Below are 9,149 nucleotides of genomic sequence, written 5' to 3' on the forward strand. Positions count from 1 at the left end.
TTATTGTGTTGTATGAAAGGACTTATATTGCAAGGTAAAATCCCCAATATATAAACCAGAAATCCCAACAATAGCAAGTCATTTCACACTTGCTAGAATTCCAAAAACGTCCAAATCTTTTGCGTCTGTGTGAGTTTTTGATACAATTTTATATCAGCTTCAAAAGAAACAGAGCGATAAAGTTTTTCTCTTGAGTTCTGCATCTCCCTGCCCTTTTACAACATTTTTGTTTTGGTGGCTGAGTGGCAATTTAGAAAGCTAGCATGTGATTGACAGTTTCCAATTGGCTGAAAGAAGAGATTTAAATTAAGTTTGATAAAACCTTATCTGGTTTCATAATTTATGCTGCTAGTTTGGTGAGTTAAAGTTTATGACGCACTCATCTGATAATTCATCGAGATAACTTTTGACTTCTTTCCTTCTTTATTATTATTATTATTATTATTATTTAAAGGAACCTATTAAATCTTTTTTGTAATGAAAATCAATCAATAGTAATTGTCGATAGAATGAAAGTCAAAATGGAATTTCTTTACAGATTTGTTGTCAGCTCTTAAGGATTTACGTATTACATGATTTATGACTCATTACATTTTTGTTATTGTTGGAGCTATTTGTTCTTTCTTTATTTTTTTTGAAATTAGTTAAAGTTTGTTGTTAGTTTACTTATATTTTGGGGTTTATTTGTCGGTTAATATTTTGTTTTAACCCTTGTATGGTGTTCGGGTCTGTGAGACCCGTTTTCAGTTTTTTTCAAAAGAAAAATTAAACAATTAATTATTTTTTCAACCTGAAATTCATTGGCTTTGGCTTATTTTCTGTGAAGAACATAAATCCGAACTAATTTTCAATGGCCTCATACTGTACCTCCCCCCACACATTTACATTACATACAAGGTGTTCGGGTCCACTGGACCCAGGTCTAATAAAAGTGTTGAAAGTGCAGGTCCTGTGTTCCCACACTCTGTCTTCCTCCTTTCTGGTGCTGCTGATAGTGTTTTCTTCCCCTCCTGCTCCCGCACAAAGTTGCAACATTGTTGAAAATTCAACTATCAACACCGTCTGCTCTTACACCTCACACATTTTACCCTCTTTCTTGAGGGATCCAAATTTTATTCTCTCATACCCTGTCCCACACTGGCAAATTAGGGGCATAAATATTATAAATAAGACTTTGCCAGTGTGGTTCTTTATCACAACTGAACAAGATGGCAAAAGATGGCGAGGGCCATCCAATTGATTTTGGAAGAGAGAGGGGCTTTTTATAACATTTTATAAAAAAAAGAAAGAAAGAAAAAAGAGAAGCACATTAATTCATAAATGTGATCTAACAAAGGTAAAGGGAAAAAATTAACCATGTTTGCTGTTCATATGGCTTGTAATTGGGATGAAGTAAACATCTGTTGAGTAATTTAACATAAAATTGTTTGATAGTGTTAATTTGGAAAGCCAAAACTCTAGCGGGTCCACCAGACCCATGAACACTGGCTGAGTAATAAAGATATGAACACCACACAAGGGTTAAATGATTTGTTTTGTTTGTTGTTATTTTGTTAAATTAGTAAGAGCTGTAGGGCCATTTTGTTTCTATGAATAAAGAGACTGGTATAGGACCAGCATGCATTGGGGTGGGCCTGTGGTTTTTTACCAGAGCAGGAGAAGCAGCAGGAAGGATCTTGTTATTGCTTGCCAAGATGGATAAATAAACCAAAACTCTCAACTAAAATGTTTGGACAATGGACTTCTTTTGCCTGCGTACGAAATATTACCTCAATGCAGCAGTGGCTTGTGGACTTTAAGTTGTGGGACGTTTGATCTTTCAAAAGTAAAGGAATTGCAACTACAGTTATGATTTATAATGTATGCATAATAATTTATTATAAAAACCTGTATTGAATTAAGTAGCAGAATGAAACTTTTGCAAATAAATTAACAGTTTCAAAATTGCAGCACAGACTTCTTATTCAGCTACTCAGCACCCTTACCGTAATCTCGATAATAAAAGTAGCAACCTTATCCTTATGTCGTATGTGTATTTTGACTTTTGTTGCCACGATGCCAGATCTCTCTTGGGAATTAGATTTTTAATGAGATTTTTTTTACCTGGATGAATAAAGGTTTAATAAAAACCAAATTCAAGGTGACTTTGGTAATTGCACTCAACAGACCAGTTTTTCTGACTTGACTTGACCTTTCTGGACTACACAGCCGGGGCTGAGCAGCCGCCTCCTTCTCAAAAATGCGTGTGCTTTTTTCCAGCTCGCTCCCGGCTTGTAGGCCTATTACGTTACAGCGACGCGACAAAGACTGTCCAAATTCGTAGACTCCTCCAAATGCAGTCTACAAATGCGTCCTCCTTTTCCCCGAATTTGAAGGATGGGTCAAGTGATTGTAGGCCTACAAATGCGGCCTCAGGAGGATGCAGCCCATGAATTTGGACAGCCCCACATACAAGGCACCATCATTAATTCAAATTCATTTTAAGGCCAATTACGTCACAGCGACGCGACAAAGGCTGTCCCAATTCGAAGGCGGCTCGAAATGCGGCCCTCAAATGCATCCTTCATTTCCCTGAATTTTAAGGATGGGTATGTGTATCCTTCATGGCCCAACATATCCCAGACTTCATAGCATGGCGGTGGGTGTGGATAATTTTGCCAGAAAAAACAGCAGACGGCTGAAGCTTTCAAATATACTCCGCTCAATAGTCAACCTTAGTCTTACAGAGAATTTGATGTTTTTATGGATAATTAAAGTCAGTCATATATCCACAAACACAACAAGCTGAAAGTCAGTGATGCTGTTCGGTTTGCAGTCCTGAATATCACGGCACAAGCAGGATTCACTGCACTGTTAACTTTAGCTATGTTATATTGCTGCCTCTGTTCGGTGATGTCGAACCAAACAGACTTTAACGTGTCTTTGAACGAGCTGGCGGTTCACTCGTTAAGCTGAAAGAAAGATGCTTTAATCACAGGAGTCACACATGTGTCCACTGAATCATCTGGGAACTCTTCTTGTTTAGCACTTGTAATAACACAAACACCAAATCCTCCTTCTCTTGTGCTGTTTGTAGCAGTGTATACACCTGAGACTGTCACCTGTCTGTCTGTCCTGCACTCTCTCTCTTTGTCTTTCTTTCTGATTGTGTAATAAAAGTATGAACATGTATTTATAAGTTACACTTGTGTTTGAATCCTGCAGCTTCTCACACATTTGATTTCCATGTGTGACAACTGCAGACAGACTGAGGGACCCACTGCTGCACATCATCTGTGAGGCTTTGCACCCCTGATGATCCATCAGGACAAACTCAGCAGTGTGTGAGGAAGCAGAGGAGGAAGAGCCAGCAGCAGCTGACAGATGGAGAGAATAGACAGACTGTTCCCTGTTTGTGAAGGACTGCTAGAAAAGTTTAAAATAACTAATTGTCTGTCCTGAATCAGTCTTATTAGGTAATGTTCAAATAATGTTATCATCCCAGTGTTTTCAGTGTGGGAGAAAGTACTCAGGGCCTTCAAGTTACACACTATGAAAGGCAGCAACAAGTTTAATATTCAGAAACATAAAGTATGTATCAGCAGCAGAATGGACCTAAAAATAAATGTTTGTTTCAGTTCTATGAAGCTTTGAGTATTTTGGATTAGTAGCACTGCTGTGTTTGTTGCATCACATTACTGTAATTGTTTATATGCTTTATATATTCTGAGGTAAGTTGATCTATAGTGTTACATCATATTCTATAAGGATATTATGTGTTTGTATACTTTCTGCCCAGTTAGACCCATTTAGCAGAAGTCAGCCTGTTTAAGGCTCTGATATCTATTCTGTGTGACTTAAAGCAGTTATGACATGGTCTGATTTTCTCACCCAATAAAGGAATATTTAATATATCAGTCTACTCTTCATTCTATCAGAAACAGTTATCACAGCTCGTACATTTTACTTTTTACACATTAATGTAAGCATTGAGCCAACATGTTAAAAGAACAATATTTGTCTCTTATATATAATACATGTGTGTGTATATATAAACTGTGAGAGATACTTGTCTTTGAGTGAAGATTTAAGGTGATAGGAAATATAAATAACTGCAACTTGAATCTTTACTGAAGCTGTAATAACTAATATTGATTAATATAATACTAACTTTAATATTGGCCATATTATATTTACATTACCAAAGTGAGATGACTTTAGTCTCATGAACAACATTAGCTAATTGTTATTTACTAACTAATCCTAAAATGACTGTTCAGTACAACCATGAAGCCCAACAATCATGTTTTACAGTCCTCTGGTCTCAGCCTCAGATACTTATCAAATCACGCAAAGCTCATGTTGACACAAACAAACAAATGAACAAAAGATTTTCTCCTTCATTTCTGTCAAACAAAGCTGTTTGAAACGTTTCCAGCAGTTCATATCATGGTTGCTGGGCAACCTGGGCAGCGCGACAGAGGCTGGACCGTCCCATTTCACAGGCCTCGCACTTCTGGCCTTAGCGGTCTTTGAGTACGCGGCCCTTGTGGACCGTTAAGGCTGCGTACTTTAAGGCTGCAGAGTGCAGACCCTGAATTGGGATACAGCCACTGTCAAACCTAAAATGAGGATGTGGGCACACCTGAGTGAAATAAGTGGAAGCTGAATGAAGCTCCACCCCCTCATGTCACTCATCTGAGAGAAACGAGGAGTCAGGCTGTTCCACTTCTTTATTAAAGACAGATGCACAGAGTGTGCAACAAGTCAATCTAGAGCATTTGCATTAAATTATTAGCAGCAAATGACTGCTTCTTACCCTTTTAATTCCCATGGAAACAGTAACAGTATAGTTTTTCACATACTGCTTCTGCATTTTGACTCAACTTTTGCTACATAAACATAGATGTAGTCAATATGTGATAATCTGAGGTTGTTTTTACTCATTTTACAACCACATGACTGATACTAACTCCTGAGCTGACTGTATGCTAACATGCGCCACAAATAAGGGTCACATTTGGATTTAAAACAATCACCGAGAAGCTTCCACTGAATGCTACTTTCCCCTGCATGACACTGAAATCATTAACACATACTAACCCTCCATACCCTGTAGGAAACTCACTTCCTTGGAATAACATTTCAACAAGGAAAGAGTTGAGAGCAAATGTCCTTCTCTTGAAGGACAATATTTGAACAAATCCAGTTACACAGCTCAAGAAAATATTACTCTAATGGAAGAAAAAGGCAGTAATTAATTAACAATATGTGTATCAGTAGTACAAAAAAGCTATTATGGGGCGACCGTGGCTCTGGGGATGCCTCCACCAGTGTGTGAATATGAGAGTGAATGAATAGTGGAATTGTAAAGCACTTTGGGTGCCTAGAAAAGTGCTATATAAATGCAATCCATCATTATTATATCAAAATGTAAAGGGAAAACAGTCTGATGAGCTGAATGGTGAGCTGAAACTGAAACAAAATAAAGCCTATCATTAGGAATTTAGGAGCAACTTTATTGTAACGTGTTTGCTTTTTACAGCTTCAGTTCTTTTTTCACTCAGTAGGTGGCAGCAAACTACAAACAATGGTTGCATTTTACACTCGTCTGTTTTCATTAGAGGCAGAACCCAGAAGCACATCCAGGTTTAGGTCTACTGCTTGGTGCTACACAGAAACAGGCTGAACAGACTGGAACTCACATGAATTTGGACGAATCGAAGTAAGAACGTCACTTATGCTCTTCAGTTTTCTCAGAAATGGATTAAGCCTACACCTAAACCAACGGATATGTTCACTGACTTTTTCTCTTAGTCTGGAAATACTTAGTCAGCCCATTACGCAATTGAATTGATTATCATGACCCTCACTAATAGCCACTTACTAAGCTAAGAGTAATGTGCAAAACCCATTAGCCAAAGTAGTATAAATATTTTAACTTTTAGCAAATCCAGCAGGTTAATTAAGTGATTTCACATCATATGTTCAAACAGCTTGTCAGTTTTTAATATATCCCATGTACGCATACTTAAGCTTTAAAAATAAAGAAAAGTGCAATGACCTGATAGATGTTTGCTGAAAATTGTGGTTTACATCAGCACCTACATTAAAATACAAAGACCCTGTTTTGTGTGAGCTGCTCGATACCATGAAGCAAGACCTCTGAACATCTCAGTTTTTACACACACACACACACACAAGTGCAAGCAAATGGTGTTTTATATGCTGTTGTCTAAAATATTATAAAATAAACCGTCTCTTTTTATATGTGGGGGGGGGGCACTCAAAAAACGGAGGGGACAGGTTGGCACCAGAACACCACAGGTCTGCCCCGAGATGAGTGTGAAAATGTGATTATCAACAAGCCCACCTGGACTTCAGTTAGGTCGCACGCTTGTCCAGAGTTCACTTTGTCTTCAAGCGTTTTAATTTAAAACATAAACTGAGGCCTACCCCAAGCTAAAAGAAGGCAGATTATGTTCTCAGATAAAGCAAGCAATGAGGGCGAAGCAGAGAAAGTACCTGCACAATACATTCACATAAATCAAAATGGAATTTCTTTGAGGACACAAACATCTGGGGAGTAAACAGCTGTTTCAATACCTAATCACAGATTGTGCTCTCTGTTTTACATGTTTTTAGTAAGGCATAATTAACTAAAAGGCTAGAGAGATGAAAGGATGCCAAGCTGATACCAGGCCTCAGTCACATGGATTGTTTCTTAAATTCTGAAATTAAGTGGACATGCAAAAAGATCTGGCACTTCATATATTAAACTGAGAAGCTGTGCTGACCCAAGAAAGCGCCCAGAAATTTGGGCAAATGTCTGCTCTGAAGTTTTTAGCCAAACCAAACTGCAGGTCAGTTTAAAGCGCAAAATTGTGCAAGTAGTCCAAACTAAACCGTTCTTGAGATGCAGAAATGTTGTCACACACAAAAATCAGACGATTGTGCCTCCAAACAAATTGCACTTACAAATGCTTGTAACATAAATGATGAAAATAGTAACTGCAAAGTTGAGACTGAACAGTGTTTCAGTTAAAGTGATAAGCTAGCCATTCAGCTGACTCATTGGTGATTGCAATGATTGCAGGTTTCATTATAGAAGAATATCAAGGAGAAGACAGATGGCAGGGAGTCAGAAACGGGGGATGGAAATGCAAGATATTGAGGACAACTTATGAGCCCAGGCGTCAGGTGTGAACAACAACAATAACTGGGCTGTATTTAGGTGTACAGATCACATGACCATCAAAAGAGCAGTGTAGGAATGAGAGAAGATCAACAGGGGAGCACACAAAGAGGTTTATGGACACAAACTGGGAAAGGTGGCATGCTCAGTTGATCAGTAGAATACCACACTAGACTTTCTTCCAGGACGGTTGAGGACCCTGTTGTGGGGGCGAAGCTTGGGTCCAATGTTCCCTCTAATTTTTCATGTGTCTGAGCGAACACACAAACTCTCTGAGCGGTCCCTTGGACCACTGTGAGCAACAGCAGGCGTGTGCACTGTGGTCACGTCAGCATTGAATCCATCCAAGTTACATGGTTTATTAAAATAATCAAATTACAACATTTAAATTTATGTTAGACTTTTTTTTAATTAACTCCTTTAGCCCACTTACAACAAAAATTCAAAAAAAAATCTTGTTCATGACCTGTGTAGTATGTTAACACTATTGGAAGTAAAAATAACTTGAACTCCAATTTTGAAAACGCAACTTTCTTTTTTAAAAAAAAAAAGAAAAAAAAAAAAAGCTCTGACTTGTATTATGAGTATGAGTCTGTGGTCTGGGAGAGAGTCCTGTAACTCTCTGTCTGCAAAATACAGTATATAATGACCAATGTTGGGCAATTAATTATATAATTACGTCTTCAAAAAAGTAACTGATCTATGCAAACAAAGTTTTTTGCAGCTGTTTACTTAAAATGCAGCCAAGGCGTTTTTTTAAATAAACATTTCAAACTATTTACAGAACAATCAGCTGTTCTGCATCAAATTTGATGCCACACAAATTATTTGTGCCACTCCAAAAATAATTTCAAATCAAAATCAAATCAAATCACTTTTATTGTCACATCACATGTGCAGGTACATTGGTACAGCACATGTGAGTGAAATTCTTGTGTGCGAGCTTCACAAGCAACAGAGTTGTGCAAAATACAATAATGTAAACAAGCAAAATACAAGAATGGCTACATCTGAAACTAATAAATATATGTACAATATATAATAGTATATGCATTTCTGGATGTGTATACTAAATATTTTTCTACGTGTGTGTGTGTGTGTGTGTGTGTGTGTGTGTGTGTGTGTGTGTGTACACATATTTTACAAATTAAATAGAGTCAACAATAAATAAAATATATAAAAATATACAGAGTTGAGACATGTGCAAAACAGTGGCGTTACTGTACAGTATGGAGTGCATAATGTTAAAGTTCCAGTAGTGAAGCTGAGGTGTCTATGAAGTGTTCAGCAGTCTGATGGCCTGATGGAAGAAGCTGTCTCTCAGTCTGCTGGTACGGGACCGGATGCTGCAGAACCTCCTTCCTGATGGAAGCAGTCTGAACAGTTTATGGCTGGGGTGACTGGAGTCCTTGATGATCCTCCCCGCTTTCCTCAGGCACTGCTTCCTGTAGATGTCTTGGAGGGAGGGAAGCTCACCTCCAATTATCCGTTCAGAGCACCGCACTACTCGCTGGAGAGCTTTGCAGTTGTAGGCGGTGCTGTTGCCATACCAGGTGGTGATGCATCCAGTGAGGATGCTCTCAATGGCACAGTGATAGAAGGTCCTGAGGATGCGGGGGCTCATGCCGAATCTTTTCAGTCTCCTGAGAAAGAAGAGGCGCTGCTGCGCCTTCTTCACTGTTTTGTTTGTGTGTACTGACCACGTAAGATCCTCAGCCAGATGTACACCAAGGAACCGGAAGCTGCTCACTCTCTCCACAGCAGCGCTGTTGATGGTGATGGGGGTGTGTACTTCTCTGCACCTCCAGAAGTCCACTATCAACTCCTTTGTCTTTGCGACGTTGAGTGTGAGATGGTTGTCTTGACACCAGTGGGTCAGGGCGCTGACCTCCTCCCTGTAAGCCGTCTCATCACTGTTGGTGATAAGACCCACCACTGTAGTGTCGTCCGCAAACTTCACAATGATGTTGGAGTT

The sequence above is a fragment of the Mchenga conophoros genome, linkage group LG4 (assembly GCF_057382185.1).
Source record: "Mchenga conophoros isolate Kocher_MC1m ecotype Shallow Benthic linkage group LG4, M_conophoros_male_GT1.1, whole genome shotgun sequence".
Taxonomy (NCBI): Eukaryota; Metazoa; Chordata; class Actinopteri; order Cichliformes; family Cichlidae; genus Mchenga; species Mchenga conophoros.